The sequence below is a fragment of the Amblyomma mixtum genome, chromosome 3 (assembly GCF_055824585.1).
Source record: "Amblyomma mixtum isolate Tamu chromosome 3, ASM5582458v1, whole genome shotgun sequence".
Taxonomy (NCBI): domain Eukaryota; kingdom Metazoa; phylum Arthropoda; class Arachnida; order Ixodida; family Ixodidae; genus Amblyomma; species Amblyomma mixtum.
The window spans coordinates 187651371-187674507 of NC_143014.1; the positions used below are offsets into that span (position 1 = coordinate 187651371).

Genomic DNA, 23137 nt, shown 5'->3' on the forward strand with positions numbered 1-23137 from the left:
CCCTTTTTACATACTTGAAGTTCCAAATCTAAAACTGAAGCGGCCGACATGTCTGTGACCTTCACCTTCTTCCCGTCCTCCTCCTTCCCATGTCACGTTCTTCCCGCCCTCATTTTTTGTGCGCTGTTTCTCACCTAAGTCATGCACCAACTAGCCCAATAACAACCTTTATTACAGTCTAATAGTTAATGTTTTAACTATTACATGTAGGCACCTGGCTGCAATTAGAGATTTGTAGCTGGCCATTAGTAACAGCCATATCTGTTTTCAGAATTTCAAAAACACAATTACCATTGGCGCTGTGGCTCGACCAATTTTAACTTTTTTTATTTTGGTAGCTGGTATTGAGGTTTTACAAGCATTCTGTCTGCTGTGTTACAGCCATAGTGAGTTGAATGCAGATAGAACTTGTACAATCATTGTATACATTTCATTCTTCTTTGTTCAAAACTATTTCAAACCGAAGAGTGCTTACTTGAGAGTCCACCATTTACTTACTATATGTGGTACATAGCACTGTTATGGTTTCTAGTCTAAACCCTAGCACCTAGACACTAAAATCCAGTTTTGTTTGCATTTGACAATTAAATCCATCCAAGACCTGTCTGCTCATGGCCCTGAAATGTCTTGCATTAAATAATCAAACTATGCTGTCATCTGAGGTAACTTGCCCATGATTAGAGGAATGAAATGTACACAGCAAGTAAAATGCCGAAGAAGTAAAGGAACTTCACTGCCACCAAGAGCAAGGGCCATCACTCTGCATCACAGTTCAATGAGTGCACCACTGCTTGCTGACGCCATGCTGCAGGTGGCAGAGAGCTTTCATTTTGGAAAGAAAAGAAGACAGAGTGCAGAGAAATAGCTTAATCTTTCCAAAGAAATATTTTATTAACAAAGAAATAGCCCAATAAAACATGAATGCAGTAAAAAATGTCTACTCTCCAGCAATTTCTTTAAACCCTTCAACACAAACAGCACCACACATATAAACTAATGGGAAAGATAATATCAGATCAAATAAATAAAACTGAATCCCACTATGCAACAATTCAAGAGCAAGGAGATTATAGTTTTCTTAAGATCTTTTTAAAACAAGCAAATTAAAAAATCAGAATGCAAAGAATGCAATGCTAAAACCCACAAAACTCAGATTCATTCTAGTCTTACCTTGACAGCAGCATGCTTGATATGATCGGATTGTTTTCTTTTTACTTTTCTTGCAATTTCTTTGTTTTAAAAAATTAAGGGGGGGGGGGGGGGGTGCTATGAGCTGGGTATGGAAAAGGTTTGACGTTGTTCCAGTTAATTTTTTCTTCAGTTTGGCTGCCAGTGGTACTGAGGTGAAGGGGGCAGGACAAATTTTATTTATTAAATTCTTGAGTTCCAACACTAAATTTAGGACATCTGTGAGGGCCATATGTGGAGGTGCATTGAAGTATGAAAATTTCTTTTTAACCCGATTCATGACATGAACATAACAGCAATGAATGCCTCTGCTAAAGATGCACGTTCTTTTCAGGCTGGTTAAGCATTATTCTATCAATAATTACCTCAGTAAGTGCTTTGAACAAAACAGACAATAAGCTGACGAGTCTGAAGCTTTCCAGGTCTTCCACAGCATCTTTCTAATGGATTAGTATTAGTATGATGTTAGTGTTCTTTCATTTCTCTGGCACCCTTAAGGTCACCAGACCAATGTTGCGCATGCAGAGTTGCAGGCACTTTTAGTGTCTTATCACTAAATTAATAAAAATAGTGGAGTTCAGAAATCCAAATAAAGAAAAAAAATTTACCTGTGTTCGCCAGGCCAGAAGTTCTAAGTAGTCTATCTCAGCTTGATCAATGATCTTGACAGAGTAATAGATCAGGTGCGAGCTGATAAATGTAGCAATGGCAAATATCTTGGCATCATACCTAGTTTTCAGACACGTTTGTGGCTGCAAAACCTGACGACCAAAAAGTTGTGTACATTAGCTTTCTACGTCTTGGCTCCAGCAGGTTCGCAGTTCAAAAGTAAACACATACCTTCAGTGTCAAGGAAAATAAGGGACAGCTGCTGCCCTGATGGCAACTTCACTTTCAAGGGCTGCAAAAAGGGTGTAAGGAAAAGAGTGCAGTCAATGTCAGAATAAAGAATGAGCACCACATAGTCACAGGATGAAGCATGATATATTAACCCAAATCTACATAAACATATATCCAAAAGCAAACACTTTACCACACAATACTGCCTATGCACAAAGACACACACGTGCAAGCACATGCGCAGTTTTGCCTCCTGGGCTGTGACATTCTTAATTGATGACAGCATTGAAAAGTGTTACAATAAAATTAAAGTTTACATGCCCTTTTTTTCAAATGCATGTCACTTTTCGATATATGATGCACCTCTACCTCTGCATCGGATGCAAAACACGCTCCCTTACGTGTCCCTCCCTCTAGGGAAACAGCCAAAATACCAATGGCACAAGGACTAGGCTGTAAGGTTGGCAAAGGAAAATTCCTGCTCTCATTCTTTTACAACTTGACCTGTACACCAATGGCAAAAGTGCAATGCCGCTCGCAAGGACTATGTAGCAAAGTGATGCGTTCCTGGAAAAGAGCTAGCACATTCTAAATTTTATATGATTGTAACATCTTTCAATCCCATGACTTCATGAGAAGAGTTATAGCCAAGGTGGCGAAACTTTTTTCAACACCACATTAAAGCTGCTGTGCGACACTAGGTATAGCGTCCAGGTGACAAGAAATCGGGAAAAGCCGGATCGGAGGAGACCACGGGCAGCAAGGTGAGCTGGGCACAAGTTGCCGCTTCCCCGCCTCCCACGTTGGCTGTTGAGAAACTTAAGGAGGAAAATAGCAGATTGAAAGAGGAACTAGCGAAGTATAAAAGTCAGGAACTGGGAACATCAGCAGGGGGAGTAAATATGCCAGAAACGCCTGGGGTATCTGCAATGGAGGAGGATGCCTCCCTCCCTCCTACTCAACAGGCACTAACTCCTGTCCCCCAGGGTGAGAAAAAGGAGGAGCGGGAGAGAAACAGTAACGTAGTGGCAACGGATAAGGGGGCCGGTGTCAGAGAGAAAGAAGCCAGGATTGAGGCTATTGTGGAGCGATGTTTGCTGAACGACCTTCCGCGTTTGGAAGCTCGCATAACGCAAAATATACAGGCGAGCCTCGAAGGAACTCTACAAATTATTATTGAAAAAAACGTTCAGGCAGCTATTGAGAGGGGCATTCAGGCAGCGGTAGAGCGGGTCTTACAGGGCATCTTAGAGCCCCGTCTGATTAAGCTGCAAGCCTTTGAAATCAGAATCGATCGGAAACTTCAGGAGCTTGCGGAGTGTACGCGGACGAAGGTTCCAAAATTAACTGGCCGCGTGACTAATAGGCAGCTTGCAGCTGATGATTCGCCCAACACCGGGGCGGACGCGCCAAGCGCGATTTCCTTTGGTGTTCAACATGGCCCGCCCTCCTAAATTGCAGATTTTGCAGTGGAACTGCCGGGGGTTCAGAAAGAAGAGGGATTCGCTACAGCAATACGTAGATTCGTTGGATAAATTACCAGATATTATTGCACTGCAGGACGTGAATATGGAAGCCAAACTCAGACCATACAGCACGCATCAAAACAGCTCATCCACTTGCATTCTGGTGCATAAGGATTGCACGGCTGTGACAATTGAGCTGGATTTAGTCACTGAGGTGGAACATACATTTATTCAGCTTTTACCGAACGTACGCACTAGCAGAAGTGCGTATGTGTTGAACATATATAGTCGACCGAAGAACAGGGGTGCGTCTTTCGATGAGATTTTCCAAAAGGCCGCACAATTGGCAAAAAGTGCACCTCTCATCATTGTGGGGGATTTTAACGCATATAGCTTCTTGTGGGGATATAGTAAGGAGGATATTAAGGGCAGGAGACTCGCTGTGGCCATATCGGACCTAGCACTGACGATTCTTACTGACCCGCAGCATCCCACGAGGATTGGCAACAGTGTCTCGAGAGATACATGTCCAGATCTCTCGTTGGTTAAAGGAGCGAGAAACTATGATTGGCACAACACGCAGGAGACCTTAGGGAGTGACCACTGCGTTCTCAAGATCTGCCTCGACTACAATAAGCATCGCAGACCGAGAGGGAAAGCACGGCTCACGGACTGGTCGTTGTTCCGACAGGCGGAAGACTCTACGCTCAACGCGCCCATTGAAAAGTACGAGGAGTGGGCTGAGTCGCTGCTGAGAGTCAGGGACCGCTTCACACGTACGCTTCAGACATCAGAAGAAGTCCCGGCTATTGACAACCACCTACTACATCTATGGGAGGCCAGAAGAAGTCTCACACGGCGGTGGAAAAGGCAAAAACATAACCGCAAGCTCAAGATCAAGATCGCAAAATTAAGCTTGCAAGCAGAAGAGTATGCACGATCCCTGGCCAAAAACAACTGGTTGGCTAAATGCGACTCCATGGAAGGCACCCTCAGCACCAAGGCGGCGTGGAGTCTTCTTAGATGTTTGATAGAGCCCTCTAAGTCTCGCGGGGATCAGCAACGTAACCTCAAGAGAGCCCTACACGGCTTCGCGGGCACGGACCAGCAGCTAGTTGCAGCCCTCGTGAGCAAGTACCTCTGTACAGTGAAAGACAACGAGCCAGTACGGGATTATGAGGGTATGGACAATCCGGACCTGGACAGAGAGTTCGAAGTCGAGGAAATACAGGCGGCGCTTATGGCCATGAGGCGGGGCACGGCGCCAGGGAACGACAGGGTGACGGTGGGATTGCTTGTCAATCTCAATCAGCAAGCGCTTGAACATCTCACGCAGTACATCAACGAATGCTGGAAAAGTGGACAGTTACCCAAGGCATGGAAGACGGCTGATGTCAGCTTTATTCCCAAGCCTGGAAAGGAGGTGAACATCTATAACCTCAGGCCCATCTCGCTTACGTCGTGCGCCGGGAAACTGATGGAGAAGGCGGTACACATGCGACTTTCTACGTATATAGAAGACCACAATATTATACCTCACACAATGTTTGGGTTTAGGGCACACTTGTCAACCCAGGACGTGTTACTGCAGCTGAAGATGGAGGTTATCGATCCCCCGCGCAAACGAAACAGTAGGGCCATACTAGCATTAGATCTGAAGGGGGCTTTCGACAACGTGAAGCATTCCAAGATTCTGGACAATCTACAGGGTACTCACTGCGGAAAGCGTACCTTTAATTACATCAAGGCTTTCTTGCAAGATAGGCAAGCGCACATCAGGATTGGCGACACGAGGTCCGAGGCGATACCCATGGGCACCAGGGGGACGCCTCAGGGAGCAGTCCTTTCTCCACTGCTCTTCAACGTTGCCCTCATGCATCTGCCGGAACAACTCAATGCCATAAGGGGAATCCGCCACGCCCTATACGCGGATGACTTAACCATATGGACAACGGAGGGAAACATGGGACAGATGGAGGAGGCCCTCCAAGAGGCTGCCAGTACGGTTGAAAAGTATGCTGAAGAATGCGGACTGCGCTGTTCCCCGGACAAGTCGGAGCTCCTCGTCCTGCGAGGGAAGGGGGATACTGCATCGCTGGAAATCTCGGTCCATGATACACCTATTCCCGAGGTGGAAACAATACGGATTTTGGGGCTGCTCATTAACAACAAGGGTGTGAACGCAGCAGCAATCACCAAGCTCCGAACGGTGTGCGAACAAGTCATCCGTATGATATCTCGGATCACAAGCAAGAAAAACGGCATGCAAGAACAGGACACCCTTAGACTAATACAGGCCTTTGTCATCTGCAGGATAGTGTACGTGGCCCTATACCTTTGTTTGAGGAAGACCGATCTAAACCACCTGGACGTTATCATTCGAACGGCTTATAAGAAGGCACTCGGCCTACCCATGAAAGCATCTACGGAGCGTCTACTAAAACTAGGGGTACACAACACGGCTGATGAATTCATTAGCGCCCATCTTACAAGCCAGGTAGTGCGACTGGCCACAACTACGACCGGCCGCAGGGTCTTAGAAGATTTAAACATTAGCTTTCCGCAGCAAGTGGCTGGGAGACAAGATATACCTAAAGAGTGGAAGAGCAAATTCCTTACGCTTCCGCTTCCCAAAAACATGCACCCGGAGCACCATCATGCTAGACGAGTGGCGAGGAGCAAGAAGATGAACGAGTGCTATTCAACAAAAGAAGGAGCTTTCTTCGTGGACGCTGCGGGTCCTGTACAAGGAATATCAACAATCTCAGTGGTGCACCAAATGCAAGTCGTGGACGGGCTTTCAGTTCGTAACGGGGATACACAGGCTATGGAGGAAGTAGCGATAGCCCTAGCCGCAACGCACTCCGAATCTAAATACATAGTTACAGATTCCCAGGCGGCTTATAGAAACTATATGCGTGGCAGAATCACGCAGCTAGCCTGAAAAATTCTTAGTCAATGTAGGACTTCAGCTGAACGGAAGGAATTAATATGGGTACCAGGTCACCAGGGAGTTGAAGGAAACGAGCGCGCACACGCTTCGGCCCGAGCTTTTCTTCCCCGGCATCCTTATGTCCTCCCTTCCTGATTCTGGCTCCCCCTCTCCGCTAACGACATATTCAGAAATATTGCAACATTTGCGCCTTGAAAGGCAGACACTTCCGAGGCCCGCTAAGGGTCTCAGTAAATCAGAGGAATGTCACCTTCGCAGGCTACAAACTATGTCTTTCAATAACCCAGCTACGCTTCACGCCATTGAGCCCGAGTCCTTTTCGGCACAGTGCAAATTTTGTGGCCAGAAGGCAAACTTGTACCACATGGTATGGGCTTGTCAGAAAAATGACAGCATTGAGATCATAAATCAGCCAACGCGGGAGGGCTGGGAGGCGGCCCTGTCCAGCTCGGACCTCGAGGAACAACGAGCCCTCGTCGCCAGAGCACGGGCAGCGGCTTTCACCAACGGCGTCCCGGACTAGGGACCCGATCAGCCTTCCCTTCAACTAAGGCTTTAATAAACGTTTTCATCATCATCATCAACACCACATTAAAGCTGCTGTTCGACTAGGTATAGCATTTTTGAAACGTGGAAAAAAAACAACACAAAAAATGTGGATCAGAAATTAACGGCAAGGCACACACTGTTGTTGACATTCTTGTATGCACTTGAAAAAATGCAGAAATAGTCCGAGCAGTGCAAAATTTCAGGCTTCCTACACTAACAAGTTCATATGCACACAGAAACTGTTAAATGCAACATGACCCAAACTTGTTAAAAAAAAATTGGGGTGTCACACACAGATGAAACCAACCACATTGAACTGGCATACACGTTTTGCAAGTCAGAGTAATATTTTTATATCTCACACCCCACAGACTTATTAATAAAAATAAATTTTGGAGCTCACTGATTATTCATTTCAGAGTGGTATAGTTATTCATGAAGTTGTACAGCACATCCAGAAACACCCAATTTAGTTGCTTGCGATAAGGTAGCTCTAAGGTGGTTCCTTTTTCAAGCTCTAAAAAGAAAGAGACCATGCATTCAGAAAAAGCCATGCAATTTCGCAGTTTTGCACTCGGACTACAGTACCCTCACATGTAGTTTCAACAAACAAAGCCAATGCATTTGCTGCGAACAAGAGACGAGCCACCTACTTCAGTGTGGGCCCAACGGTCTAGAGCTTATCAGCCTAGCATCACATATTCCCGGGCACAAGCATTCACATTCTGCCAAAGTCACATGCAGCACACTTGGGGCAGTCGCACAAGGACTGCTACAAATCAGGCGCTCATTTTGTCCTTTCGAAATTGTCTCATCCTCCTGTGCTCACTGCAAGGGCCGCTTGTCACTTGCTCACAGAAAACATGGGGCTTCATTCATTGAAAGCACACATGAAAGCGCTGTAATCCAGGTGCACAACAGTGAAATCACTTTTTTCTTCAAATTCTGCTGCCTTTCTTTGATGCTCAGAAAAAATAACCACTTAAAAGCTATCTCATTGCAAAAAACTGGATTGATTATTATTATTATTATATCATTTATTGTTTTTTGTTACTTTTTTTATGTTTACATTTTTTTGTTAAAGAAATTATTATTCAGTGGGGCACAACGCAAAAAACCTCTGACTTGTACAACATGAATGACAATAGAATTCGGTTGGTTTCATCCGTGTGTGACTTTTTTTTTAACAAGCTTGGGTCACGCTGCATGAAACAGCTGGTGTACGTGTGTACATGTGTGTTGAATCTTTTTATTTAAAGATCAGAGCCACAGGTACTAATATCTAAAATAAAGGTGACCTGCAGTTGATTAAACAACTCAAGATTTAATAACTCAAGAGAGGGAACCTGCAGCAAAGACTTCATGCAACCAGATGTATTCACAATATTATCTAAAAGTATTTCATGCAGTAGTCATGAAAATAATCACCTCTCCCCACATCCAGATGCCCATTGTTTCAGGCCGGACGGAAGGGCCAATGCCAAATCCCTTTGTCTTCCCCATAAGCTGGTTCATCAGAAATGATTTGCCAGAGTGGAACTTTCCAACAACACCAACAGTTGCCACAGGGCCTTTGATCTTGCTGATGGCCTACACGGAAATTGAGAATGCCGTATAAAATGCTTTGCAGCTGCAAACCAATATGTTCTGACAAGATAAAGCACAATCCAGTCAGATTACTAGTGTTGTCAACAGTGTCTCAATGCTGCAGTAATCCCTTTTTTTTTAATTGGGGACTACTCTGAAGCAGAGACACTTCAAATGGCGTAGGGAAAGGTCATCACTGGATTGAGCAAATGTGTTAAACGTTATTAGAATGTTATCCAGTGTTTAGGACTTCCAAGGACTTCTAAGCCCCGTTATGCAGCTTAGATGCGACCCCTGGGCTGTGGCGGTCCCAGAGAGTAGATTTAGGGGGGGGGGAGGAAGGGGGGGGACAGACTTTTGTATACCAAAAAAAGTAAAAAAAAAAGAAATGATTTTTATTTACTTTATTTACACAAAAATTTTTGGGTACTTTGTTACCGAAAAATAAATGGCGAACAAAATAGATCTTATACCATAACTCACGCTTTGGATGCTAACGTTTACACGAGCAATATTCATTTTGATACCAAGGGAAACAAGCCGACGGCTGAGATATCCCGCCACGGCATGCCCACACATTTCACCAGTGGGATTAGCGGCCTTCATTACTCAGTTCTGGGAAGTGGCTTTGTTCCGCCCTCAGTCCCCTCCTTCAAGGCGGCTGGTGGGCGCTCCTTCTCAAGCCATCAAAAAGGATTATCTTTTCGCTGGCCTCGTTGTGTCCCATGGTGGGATGAAGACATGAATGAGTGGTTCCTTGCCGCTCCAACGCGGTTGCTGGCCACCGCAACCGCAGGTGAATGGTACCGCCGCTGCTGTGGTCGCCGTGCCGGCGGCGTGGTAAGACAACGATGGGGGTACGGCAAGAACACGCTACCTCGGCAATCACGACGAATTGTGCTCGTAAACTACCAACGTGTAGAACGTGGAATTGTGTGAAATAAACCAGCCGCTGACACGACGAACGTACTACAAAGTAGGGGACCACTTGACGCATCACAGATGAAAAAGCTTTTCAGTTCTACGTTAAAAATTACATCTCGCCCTATGAGAGCCCGAAAACGGATGTTCGGGAAAATGTGCAAAGGCTTTTGGGGGGGGGGAGGGGGGGGGGGGGGGGGGCTGACCGGCCCCTCCGCTCCCCCTTTAGGACCGCCACTGCCCCTGGGCTGTATAGTTTTAGCAAAGGGTATATATATACAAAGTACTACATCTAACCTGAAATCATGTTTAAACACATACCCATTCATTTTGTGAAAATGAAACATGAACAACAACTTCGCAGTGGTCCCAGTGTACTCACAAGTGTTCTTATCTCTTATGCTTTACTTTAAAACGTTCAAGTGACTTCTGACACCCTAGAGGTGTGCTTCAATGACGGAGTCTAAGAAGTTTAAAACGAACACCCAATACAACAAATTCTGAAAACGCAGCTACAATCTGAACATTTCTTCCACACTTTGAACAAAGTGCACAAAACCTGGGTAGCACCCAAGAATGCTGCTGCTTGCCTGCTGTGGAAGTGCTAAATGGGCATGCCATAGCTGCAGTCAGTGAATATTTAGTGTTAGGAGCAGAGTTTTGAAAGAAAGCACTCGTGCTGCAGACAATTTAATTTTCATACACTTTGCTAGCAGCAAAGAAAAAGAAGCATTCAAAATTGAGATGCAGCTACATAAAGTGGTATCACTAGAGGGCTTTTGTCAAGCTCTAAACCTTTGCAATCCAGACTTGTCACTGACCTCCAAAGGTTCAAAAGCTCATTTATCTTAACCAATTGATAATTTACTCAACAAACAAAAATACTCATCAGCACTCTACGCAACAGTCACACAATGCTGCTTCAGTTTGAATCCTATAAAACACACCACTTTTCAAAGATTGAATCAAGTTGTGCTTACGCGGCCTAGGTTGTTCTAAATGTCTTTGGATTTGTTCGCCACAATACTTTGTGACACTGATGTAACCTGACCAACCAAGGTATCAAAATCCATGCTTATTTATGCCTGCACTGCCAATTTCTTCCGCAACCCTACCAAACATAGCAGAGAAGGTTGTTGGTTCTCTGTGTGTTATCCTAAACTAACAAAAAAAAAGCACACTCCATACATTTTATCATTGTTTCTCCAATGGCTTCCACATTAAATTTTTGCTCATAGAAACTTGTTACATTAAAGGGAGAGTGAAGATATTTTATGGTCATCTAATTTTACAGAATGAAATGTTTCAAGTCTAAGCCATAGCCACTACATATCGCATACATTTAGAAGAACATCGATCTGACAAATAAGTGTGCCATCATTGGCACTCTGTGTTTTTCCCACTCTACACTTGCTAATGGCACCACTCATGACCCTATAGAAACCAAGCTGAGTGATTTTCGGCTTCCTTGCGGGTTTAGTAAGTAATACCATAGTCCTTCAATGCTTTTATGGTCATGAAACTTCTCCGTAACTCTATGGGAAAGCTTCATATGTTCACCGCGCCTTCCACGAGGCGGCGCTAAGAGTCGTGTGGGGGCAACGACGCGAGGAAGCGAGCGTCTCTAGGGCCGCGAGTCTACGGGCGGAATGGGACGCCGGCGGTGCAGCTGCAACTATTTTCCCTTTTCACTTTGCCTTCGTTTGCAAAATAAGTACAGTGCACGTGACGTGCAAGCCTGCGATGTCGAATACTTGCTGCGTGACGGGTTGCCGCTCCGGCTACGGAGGTACGCAGGAAAAGGCCTCGCTGTTCTGTCTGCCGAGCGACGCCGAGCAGTGTGAAATATGGAAGCGGGCGATACCCCGACAGGAAAGCGGGGGCTTTAGCTTAGACTCCAAGTATATCCGTGTCTGCGAGAGCCATTTTGCCCCATGGATTTAATTCGGCCTCACGAGTTCGTGATCAACGCAGAAGCAGTGCCGCTGCAACGCGAGAAGCTGACACTCAGGCCCGGCGCTGTCCCATGGATGTCCGAAGGCCAACCAGCGTACTTGAGCACGAATCTGTGACGATGTTGCATTTCAGACAGCTCTACTCTGCAATGTGCTTGCGGCTTTTGGTGTGAAAGCACTATTTCACGGGGTCAAAACCAACCAAGAATCTCGTGACCTCCCTGAATTTAATGGTGCAAAAATAAAATAAATATTGCCGTGACTGGAAATTTCAAACCCCCGGCGGCGCGAACGGATCAGCTTCGCTGGCCACTACAGGAGAGCACTATGCTATCGCAGCAGCCGATCACGCCTCGTGTTGCTGTTGTTGTTTTTGCCTCAAAAACGATGGCGCATACCCACGGTGGGTGATTGGCCAGGATTTCGTGCAGACCCAAACAGGAAAATACTTAACTGCAACACACTCTCGCGCGCTGCGCGCATTGTACACCGTCGTCTTCATCAATGTCCACCTTCGGAACGAACACATCAGACCAGCTTAACCTCGATCAGAGCTTAACTTCAGTCCAATATCGTCGCCAGACGTGCCAACGACCCAGCAAAGCAAAACCATGATCCAAACAGGCTAAACCCATGCGTTCACACGTCTGCTCGGTTTAACCGCGTTAAACCGCTAGCGCTTTTTATTTTTTGTACATGTTTCTCTGTGTCTCTGTCAATGCTCATTTTTGGTTTATTGCGCGGCCGCTCATAGCTTCTCTCTTATTTTGGTAGCGCGAAGCCACCACATGAGCAATGAACAACACAAATTCACGATTTCCTTGCACTCGTCAACGCCTGCATAGTCACAACGTGACAAAGTGTAAATAAATGGCTTATGTAGCAAGAGTATTCAGCAGCTGGCTTTGCCACCTCCGAAAGTGTCATCAAAAAAACAATTGAGATAACACCATAAACTACCCGTGCATTCGTCATGTGATCGCTTTTGTAGCGCGCACTCAAGTTCTTAAAATGCTGCCATAACGTCTTGTTTTCAGCATTATTGAGATTGCAGTATTTCTCACAAGGTAAACGCCAGCCTTAAGCAGCCTTGTGCGCTTGAATGAAACCGAGGACTCGGCCGAGAATGGCGCAACCTAGACACAAATAGATATGTTACTGATCGCTACGCTAGATCTTCCAGAATGACGTTGTAGGCAAGTTGCGGTAAAAATGAATGCGAAGGCTGGACCAATGTACAAAAATCGCTTTTTTGTAAAAAGCAACGAGAGAAAGTAAGCACGTTAGTCGTTTGCCAGAAAACAGCCGCTAACAAGGTTTACAGCAGCCGTCGTCGATCGCACAGGGTTTTTAGTGTCTTGATGTTGCAGCCAAGCATTCAGGTGATAACCAGTAAAGCAGTGTCTATCCTAAGCCCAAATACCGATGTCCAGAAAGCACAAATACTCAGCGAATATGAGCCTGTTGGCCGGAAAACAGCCACTGCGAGCAGGGCTCGCGCGGCGACTCCTGCCCCTCGCCGAAAGCCGCGCCATTAGCGGCGCGCGCTGTCCCTATATGAAACTTTGGCTGGAGTTTCGTGACCAGAAAAAACATTGAAGGACTATGGTAATACTGACTGCTGGTTAAAGCAGCACATGCAACAGAGCATATGAAAATGGTGAATGGTTAATGGGGCTTTACATCCCAAAGTGACTCAGGCTATGAGGAACGCCATTGTAGAGGGCTCTGGATAATTTCGACCCCCTGGGTTCCTTAACGTGCACTAACATCGCACAGAACACAGGCCCCTAGCGTTTTGCCTCCATCGAAATGCGACTGCCATGGCCGGGATCTAACTCACGTCTGTGTGAAGCCTCTGAGTAGCAAGTGTAACTGACACACTGGGTCAGCGGACACCTCAATCACGCTTTGAGTCGGCGGCGGTGTCCACTTACAAACTGAAGCAGTTGTGCGCCTTTCCTTTTCTCAAAACCAGTGCAAGGTTTAGACTTCTTTGATTTTGAGGATGAGAAAGATGCATAACTGGATCCTTGGACACCACAATCCGGCTTTGAGATACAGGGTCAATCATACTTAGAGGGAATACGGCTCCGCGTGGCCAAGTACCTGCAGAGTGCCATTGCATCTAACCCGTTCATGAATCAGTGCAGAGTGGCGCACGACAAGAGGGGCCTCAACGTGGTGCTTCGTTTCATCTGCCCATTTGCACGGATTTGGAACCGACTAGGTCACAATAGTGCTCCCCGTATGCGCAGCCACGCGGAGCCGTGTTCCCTCTAAGTGTGATTGACCCTGTACATGGTGGTAGTGTCCACTAACAAAAAAACATGCTTTCGCACAATATTTCGTGCTTAGCAATGCTAAACCGCCAGCCATTTTTTATTTCTTCTCATTGCCCAACTTGACTTTTTAAGGACTGTGGCGATGAGCATTTGAGATGACAGTCCACTGTAGTACCCATACACTGCATTTGTAAAATTATAGGCCATGAGATGCAAAGAAGTATGCAATAGTTTTAAGTGCTATTAAGAGGTGTTTGTGCAGTAAGTGGCACTCAGTTACTATTTTTATTAGTTTAATGTGAACAATGGCCATTTACTGAAGTTTGTATGCCAAGAGTCTCACCTTTATGTTTTCATCATCCACAATAATTTTCTTATGATCATCAGAAGGTTTAACTATCTGTATTGGTGCATCATTAGAGGTGAGGGACTGGAGACCTGAAAAATAGTAAAAACACTACCGCTTAGCTCTTTCCAAAACACTTGTGTACAGGGTCGTCCACTCTTAGTTAGAATACGCTAGCGCATGGCCGCACTCTCCAGAGGGCCACCGCATGCGACATAGTCGCTCATCGCAGCAAATTGACGCAGGAGAAGGTGTACCTGGAAGTGGTGCTTCGCGTCATCTACCGCTTCGCTTCGATGCGCAGCCGTTTCGGACGCAGTGACCCTCTAAAGAGCACGGCCATGCGCTAGCGTATTCTAACTAAGAGTGGACGACCCTGTACAAAGTGACATTACATCTTTGATAAGGATGACACTAGTTTTACTTGACACCTGGAAAACAGCAAAAGCACTACTGCCTACCTCTCTCCAGAACTGTTGTGCGTACAGTGAAATTACATGACATATCTTTTCTAAGGCTGACACCAATTTTACTTGAAATGAACCAAATATGACAGCACACCTGTCAGTTTCTTTTCTTTTGAAGCAGCAGCAGCATAAGTACAGACCACTGGTGAAAATCTTCAGCGGGAGTAACTTTAATCGAGTTGTTTCGAATGGTTCCAGAGAGATTTCGAATAGGAAAACCAGCTGTTAACAGAAGTGTCCAACGAACTTTGGCTGGACAGGCCTATCGGTTGTCTCATACCTCGCAGGAGGTTTTGTCGGCCTTGACATTCGTGGTTCTTTCAGGCCTAGGCGTGCTGCTGTTGTGCTCGTGTGCTGCCACAGCTTCTTTCAAACGCAGTTTTAGAGCACAACAGGGAGATCACCTTGCAGAGAGCCTTTGCTGTCTTTTTTGCACCTGCGGCGCAATATGTTGAGCTCTGCAGAGCCCTTGCTAGTTCTTCACAAGTCCCAAAGAAGGCTACGGAAATGTGGATACCTAACAAGGTTCAAATTTATGCAAAACCCGATCGTAACCTCTAAAAATAGCCTTGCTGCTTTCGGTCACTGAACCTGATGTTTCCAAGAGCTCCTTGAGTGTCTCTTGAACTCTGGCGCAATTCTCAACGAATCTTTACATCAACTTGAATCTAACGGTCCATTGCGTCGGGCCAGCCCCCTGCTTCTGCTGCTACTGAGAATTCCAGTCACTCCTGAAGAAGGGACGGAGTTGGTGCCAGAATCTTGGATTGAAAATAAAGGGTTTTCTACATGAAAGACATGAGATACGTTTGCTTCGGCCATTCTACTACCTTATTTGCATTTCAGCACAGAATGAAACCTGCGAGCATGTGGCGCTCAGCGTGGCGCCTGCACCAGAGTGTTTTTATTGTTAAAATTGCCGTTCTATGAAAACCAAAATGAGGGCTAGCACTCTAATTCATGGCTGTTCCAGAGAATTGGGGGTGTCTTCTACTTCCCTCTGGGGGGAAGGGGGATGCCGCAGGGTTCGGTGCTGTCGCCGTTCCTGTTTAATCTTGCTTTAATTAAGTTGCCGCCGAGGCTGGAGGAGATTCCGGGGCTAAAGCGCACGTTTTACGAGGACAATATTACGTTATGGGTTACCAGGGGCAGTGATATGGCCAGCCGGAAGAGACACTGCCGCGGGCAGTAAATGGATAGAGGAGCTCGCTGTGGAGGCTGGACTATCTTGCTCACAACCCAAGTCGGAGTTGCTTGCAGTGCGAGACAGACCCAGACGAATTAATACTCGCGAGGCGCTACGTCCCACCGCCTCCGCTGGAAGTGAGGGTGAGGTGGCTGCCGGTCGCTGAGGTCCCGACGATCTTGGGGTTGTACTTGCAGGCGGACAGAAGCGGCTCAAGAACACGGTCAATGTGACGGTGAGACACATTAGGAGAATAGCCAACCGGAAGAGGGGGGCAAAGGAGAGAGACATGCAGGGTCGCCGGAACAAAGGGGCAGGGGGGGCCAGAGCCCCCCAGGTATTCTCATGAGGGGGCTCAGCCCCTCCCCTACCTCAATTTCTGCCTTGTGTACATTTTTTTTGCTGTAACCTAGCTTATGACCTCCGCATTCCCCTGACGTCCCAGTAGGAAACTACACATTGAAGACACCCCCAAGACTCTGGAACAGGTATGAATTAAAGTGTTAGCCCTCATTTTGGTTATCACAGAACGGCAATTTTAACAATAAAAACACTCTGGCAAAGGTACCTTGCCGAGCGCCACTTGCTCGCCAGTTTCATTCTGCGCTGAAATGTAAATAAAGTAGCAGAATGATCGAGCCAAGCATATCTCATGGCTTTCATGTAGAAAACCTTTTATTTTCAATCCAAGGCTCTGGCACCAACTCCCTCCCTTCTTCAGGAGTGACTGGAATTCGCAGTATGCGAAGAGAAGTTTGCCCGGAGTCCCAATCGCCGTCGTCTTTGTGAGTCGGATATTTCATCGTTCAGTGTGGCGCACGAAAAGGGTCTTTGTCGTGACGAAGTGGCTGGTGTGCTCTAAGGCTGTTCATTGTTCGGGCTAGGGGTACGGCGGGGTTAAGGGAGAAAGTTGGCGCGACGTTGCGGGTTAGTCTAATTTGTTCAGCAGAAACTTCTAAGAAAGTTTATAATGAGCAGAGTTCCTGTATGAGGTAGCCCACTCCTGCCGTCAAGGAAGCAAAGCCCGTTTCCTTGCATTTCCTGCCTAACCTCTACTGCGGTGCTACAGGAGGTCGACAGCGGTCCCCCCTCTCTCAGGACCATCTTGAAGTTGAACGGCGAAATTCCAAAAGTCACTCAGAAGGGGGAACCTGACTGCACAAAGAATGTGAGAGTCGTCTCGGAATGAGACCTTTTGGTTGGAAAACAAGCCTTGCAGAAAGCTGACTTACGGATTTCCCCAAATGGTCCATTATTGTGCAGGAGTTTGTGGCGTCGAGGGAACGTCGTGGAAAAGCATGTTCAGCAAACTCCTCTCCTATTCAAAAATTCAGTCGTCAAAATTGGCGGACAAGGAGGCTTTGCGCATGCGCAGGACGTTACTGGAAAAGTGATCCATTCCAGTGGCTCTGTATAAAGAAGCGCTTGGGAAGGGCCTTGGGAGTTGACCTTTAGGAAGCTTGGAGGAAGCCTGCACCGCGATCAAGGAAGGCCGGCGCCGTTTGTCAACCTCCGTGGGCAGTTCCAGCCTTTTTGGGGGCTTATTCGGGTATGTACCGCTCTATCTACGCTTACATTATTATTATAGTTGAGTATGCCCGCTTAGCCTTGCTCCTTTTGAAACAGAAAATTCGTTAGACATACAGGTTAAATTATAGAAATGTGCTGGTGCTGTCGGTGCAGCTATGGTAGTCGTCATATCTGTGGCAGTATGATGTAAGACGCCTTTACCACGCGCATCGTAATGTCGCGACAACCTGTTCTGAGAATCTATGTCGAATCGGCACATTACGACTTCACGATGTCATGTTGTCATAAAAGAGCGCTGCTGCATGGTAGCAGCTCGATGTTTGTTCATTTGCTTTGATGAATTTGGTTTCTATGCTTGAAGTCGAAAAAAATTGGCACTCTTTCTCAGTCCCCGAGGCAGGAATAAAGCATATAACGCTTCATAATTAAAAAAAGTGGCAACCAGATGTCGGACTGTATATTTAGGTACGTATTTGTGTACACGATGATGTTCGTTCTATTTTTTTGCTTTTCCTGGCAGTCGGCGCTGCTGCAATATGAGTTTTCTGTAACCCCCGGTGTTCTCGTTTTGCTTACCGGGTGTCCGCCTCATCACATCACAGTTATGTCAGCAGCGATTAAAAACTGACTGCATTTTTTAATTGATTCCAGCCTTACACGTAATGTCTGCCTCCCAAAAAAAAGATACAGTATCTTCCTACCGGCTCCAAAGCGCACATGCCTAAGAAGAGGAGAATCTCAAGGTACGATATCTTACAGTTCTTAGTATTTCATTCCGACTTCCATTTCTGTCAATGCATCCATTCAACCACACTTTTTGCTTCTTAGCTTTTCCAGGTCACTACCAGATGGCGCTACTTCTACACAAAATAGTCCAGCCCGTCCCGACAGCACGAACGCCGTCTATGCTCAGCCATTCAGCAATCTGTAGCCATCATTCCGAGCTGCCCCTTCCATATGCAGACTGCTTCGCGGGAAAGTATTTTCAGTGTTTCCAAACAAAAGAAAAGTAGCCTATCTGCTATGCTAATGATAATGCCTTGTTATATATTGATTCGGGAAAATGTTGAGGAAACTTGATTTCGCTTGTTTTAAAAACCATTCACTGAAAATAGGAGAAGGAGCCCGTTGTGAAAAGCAAAATGTGACGATACGTTTTTGATTTCATTTGTAGAAGTTCCAACGCCAGGGCCTTCACGTCGAACAGCAGGAGGAACCAGCTTTGATGAAACGAGCAATGTGAATTCAATATCATTTGAAAGAAGCGTTTGAAAGAAGCGTTTGAAAGAAGATGTGGCAGCACACGAGCACAACAGCAGCACGCCTAGGCCTGAAAGAACCACGTATGTCAAGGCCGACAAAACCTCCTGCGAGGTATGAGACAACCGATAGGCCTGTCCAGCCAGTTGCACTTGACGTTAAGGCCACGCTGCGCAAGGAGTATTTCGCTGCTGCCGACCGAATCATAAGTGAAACAAACAGCGTTTTGAGTAGCCGGGCATGGAACAACTCGTAAAACTAGAAGACATCTTAACCAGCACCACTGGAGGTAGTCGGTATACAGCAGATGAACTAGAGGCAGCTTTGGGAGCGCATGCAGTTGATTTTGACTTGTGCAGACTCTCAGCGCAGTTTATGCTATTACCAACACTTCTAAATGGTGCTGATTCCACTACAACTCTGGGCATTTTGGAGATCCTACAAAGGGAACCACAAAACATGCGCATGAGTTGATGGATCAGGTCGTGAGGTACGTTCAGCTTCTGTTTTCCATACCAGCATCTGTCGCTTCTCAGGAATGCTCTTTTAGTTCTCTGCGCATAATAAGAACGTATTTGCGCAACCGAAAGACTCAAAATAGGTTATCGCATCTTTTGATTTTGCATAGACACAAAGAAAGAACGGCGCTCCTAAGTAAAGACGACGTATCAGGAGTTCGTGAAAAGAACAGCGGAGCGAGCAGCAACCTTTGGTCTCGCCTAAGCACCTAGAAAGAGCAGCACTGTCCGAAATGTCTCCTGCTTGCGTGTATTATTGGTAACTGTATACATGTACTGTAGCGCGTTTGCTTGTACTGTGGTATTTAAACTGTTGTTTTATGTTATGGTCTTGTTTATGCGCAAATTCTTAATATGAAAATGTCAAATGTCAATAAATATGTGTGCACTTAAAATTGATTTTGTAGTTTTCTTCTTGTTAATGCTTGTATAATATGCACCATCTAGCGATCAAAGATACATTGCGTAAGCAAAACAACTTTTTTTCACGCAGTGAATTATTCTCTCTCAAGCCAAACTTGGATTGTAATATCTGAAAAACCTAAGTACATAAACAAAAAAAAAACAAGTAAAAAGAAACTTGTTCAAGCCCCCCCACTGAAAATTTACTTCCGGCGTCCCTGGAGACATGTGTAAGCTGACCGTGCAGGCATTCATTGTAAGCAGGGTGGTGTAGGGGTAAGGCAGAAGCTATGATCAGGCAAGCGTACAAGGCTGCTTTGGGCCTACCCAACAACGCACAACACCCTGGATGAATTAAAGGAGGTGCAGATGGGCTGGTATCCTTCGATCAGATTACAAACCACTACAAGTTGAGCCGGAGGGTTTTTCCGCCTCCGGATAAGACATTGGTCAAGGAGCAGGAGCATTTGGACAAGACTACAGACGAGATCTTTCATAAGTCCTTATATACTCAGCAAAATATATCCGCAAGAGGTGAAGCCGGAGTGTAAATAGTGTAGGGGCCCGGCAACATATGATCATATCCTGTGGGAATGCAAGAAAGAGCCGCCCCCAGTGCCTCGAGGCACACCGTCACCGTCACCGTCAGCCGAGGACTGATGGCCATCTAGCACGGAGCCATCTCAATATTGCTGTTGTTGTCCTCAAAATAATGGTGCGTACCCACTGCAGGGGATTGGCCAAGACACAGGCGGCAGCTGACAGGTGCTCAAAACGTTAAAGAATCTACACGTGGTTTTGACGAAATAAAGTTTTTCCTCCTCCTCCTCGGGGTTTTTACAGCGAAAGGAACCACCACTTTAGCCACCTCCCGAGAGGAGCTCCGAAACCGAAACTGTCAAACAACGTTGATCCAAGCAACCTTTCCAGTATTTTTTTTTTTTTGTGAGGAATACACAAAATGGTCTCTTAAGTACTTGGTTTGCGTTCTTAGTAGAGTGAATTTGCAGTGTCTTTTTGTTGTTATTGTTGCTTTTGAGAGAAACCAGCCCTTATTTCCAAGAAGTTATTTCGCTTATTCTTCAGAAAAAAAAAATGCTAGAAAGGACTGCACTATGTTTTTGTTATGAGCAGTATTGCATTATTATTATTGTAGTGTGCCAACTGTGACAGGTTCCGCTACCGCCATGCGCCGCCACTACGCTGCGCCTGACGACGACGAAGTTGCCCCGCTGTCTTGGTGCTGGCCACGCCCGTGTACGGGGTACGAGGTACGTCCCCTACCAACCTGGAACTCCGGAGCCGTACGCTGCCGCCTGTGTCAACCATGCCAGATGAGACTGCCCCAACACCGGCGGCCAGTTCAACCACCATCATTTGTTCTGGCGCCATCCGGCAGCGTGACCCTGCCCTCTTCAGTGGGACTGCCGACCAAGATGTTGACGACTGGTTGTCATCGTATGAGCGAGTGAACAGCTATAACAAGTGGGATGACACTATCAAGCTGAGTAACGTCATCTTTTATCTCACGGACGTGGCGAACCTCTGGTTTCGAAACCATGAGGCGGACCTACCCACTTGGCCCGTATTTAAGAAGAGCTTTGCGGAAGTGTTCGGCCGCCCTGCGGTGCGCAAGCTCCGTGCCGAACAGCGCTTACGGGACCGCGCTCAACACACCGACGAGACCTTCACAAGTTACATTGAGGACATCGTTGACCTCTGCAAACGTGTCAACGCCGCCATGCCAGAAGCGGACAAGATCCACCATATCCTCAAAGGCATCGCTGACGACGCATTTCAGATGCTCCTCGCGAAAAATCCCACCACCGTCAGTGAGGTTATTAAGCTTTGCCAGAGCTACGACGAGCTCCGCAAGCAGCGCGCTTCTACACGGCGTGCCGGTGTCTGCGACGAAGCCCTCTCCACACTGGCCCTGGGCGGTACTACTCCTGAGGACTCCCCTCTTCTCAACCAAATCAAAGCCTTCGTTCGTGAAGAGGTCGCTCGCCAGCTGTCCCTCATATCCCATTTTCAAGACCCCGCCCGCCAAGTTCCTGATCAAGACCCCGCCCGCCAAGTTCCTGACTCCACCCCGTCTTTGGCTCCTACCATTCGCCGTGTCGTGCAAGACCAAGTCGCTGATCTGCTACCGTCCAGCCCTGTACCCCGCACCTCCACCAATTGTAGGGGTGCGTTTATTAGGCGTCCTCAAGAGACCGAACCGCCGTGCAGGATCTGGCAGCGTAGACGGGCGTGGCCAGCACCAAGAGAGCGGGGCAACTTCGTCGTCGTCAGGCGCAGCGTAGTGTCGGCGCATAACTTCGTCGTCGTCAGGTGCAGCGTAGTGTCGGCGCATGGCGGTAGCGGAGCCTGTCACAGTTGGCACACTACATTATTATTATTATTATTTGCGTGAAAACCGTCGCCTTCTTTGGTCTGCCTTACAAGCTTTACCGCTTTACCTTAACGTTTGTAAAGCGCCACGTAATACTCCAGCACAAAATTCATCTGTTAGTACATTCATCCTGTCATTTAATCTCTCAGTCATAGAGTTTCTTACTATTGCCTAGAGGGAAAGCTGGTGCCCCGTCTATGGGAGTTTGCGTGGAGCCCCCTCAAAACCACTTCAGCCACCATGGGCGCTCAAAGCATCATGGGCCGGTGAGCTACCAACTGCAGAACTACAACTTTAGGCCAAAAAATAATGCAAAAATGAACGCTGTTCAATAATCAAGAATGTCCTAACATTCAATATTCTGTCTAATGATTGCAACAAATGAGCAGAAAAGTATGTAAATGCTAAATTTGCCCAAAAACAGAGATGACTCGCTCTCCTATTGGCCAAGTATTGAACACTACAAAAACTAATATTTCGTGCTTAACAGGCATACTTTTAAAAGGAAATATGTTTTTAGAAAAATGTTGTGTGCTTAAACACTTTAAAAAATTTTTTAATGGTATTTCGAAAAAAAAAAAAACTTTTATTGACGTCGTGTGCTGCTGCGGTTTCGCTACTATGGCTTTTGCACACTGCGTTCGCGCCAAAGTCGTCTGCGCACACACAAGCAGCATTTTCGGAATGAAACATCTTAGTAGTGGCACTCCGTGTTCCCAAAAAAAATACAACTGTTCGCACCAAGTAGCTCACCGGCCCATGATGCTTTGAGCGTCCATGGTGGCTGAACATCAGCGCCGCCAGCTTTCCCTCTAGGTAAAAGTAAGAAACACTATGCTCTCAGTTGACATCCCTGTTGACATCACTTCTGCAAGCATCTGCCGGTGAAACTGTTGTCGTGTACACAATGGAGTTTTTGCAGTCTCCCTTTTTACATACTTGAAGTTCCAAATCTAAAACTGAAGCGGCCGACATGTCTGTGACCTTCACCTTCTTCCCGTCCTCCTCCTTCCCATGTCACGTTCTTCCCGCCCTCATTTTTTGTGCGCTGTTTCTCACCTAAGTCATGCACCAACTAGCCCAATAACAACCTTTATTACAGTCTAATAGTTAATTTTTTAACTATTACATGTAGGCACCTGGCTGCAATTAGAGACTTCTAGCTGGCCATTAGAAACAGCCATATCTGTTTTCAGAATTTCAAAAAAAAACAATTACCATTGGCGCTGTGGCTCAACCAATTTTAACCGTTTTTTTTTTTTGGTAGCTGGTACTGAGGTTTTAGAAGC

General features: G+C 46.4%; 1 pseudogene across 1 annotated transcript in view; it reads right to left on the bottom strand.

Moving 5' to 3' along the window:
* The window catches only part of LOC149353019 (uncharacterized), a 35244-nt pseudogene that overhangs the window by 1894 nt on the left and 10213 nt on the right, over nucleotides 1–23137 (bottom strand). The window contains exons 5-8 of the transcript XR_016289329.1: nucleotides 14088–14182; nucleotides 8425–8586; nucleotides 2029–2089; nucleotides 1797–1949 (exon numbers count right to left, since the gene is read on the bottom strand). The product of XR_016289329.1 is annotated as an uncharacterized LOC149353019 (transcript). The remainder of the gene's footprint in view (nucleotides 1–1796; nucleotides 1950–2028; nucleotides 2090–8424; nucleotides 8587–14087; nucleotides 14183–23137) is intronic.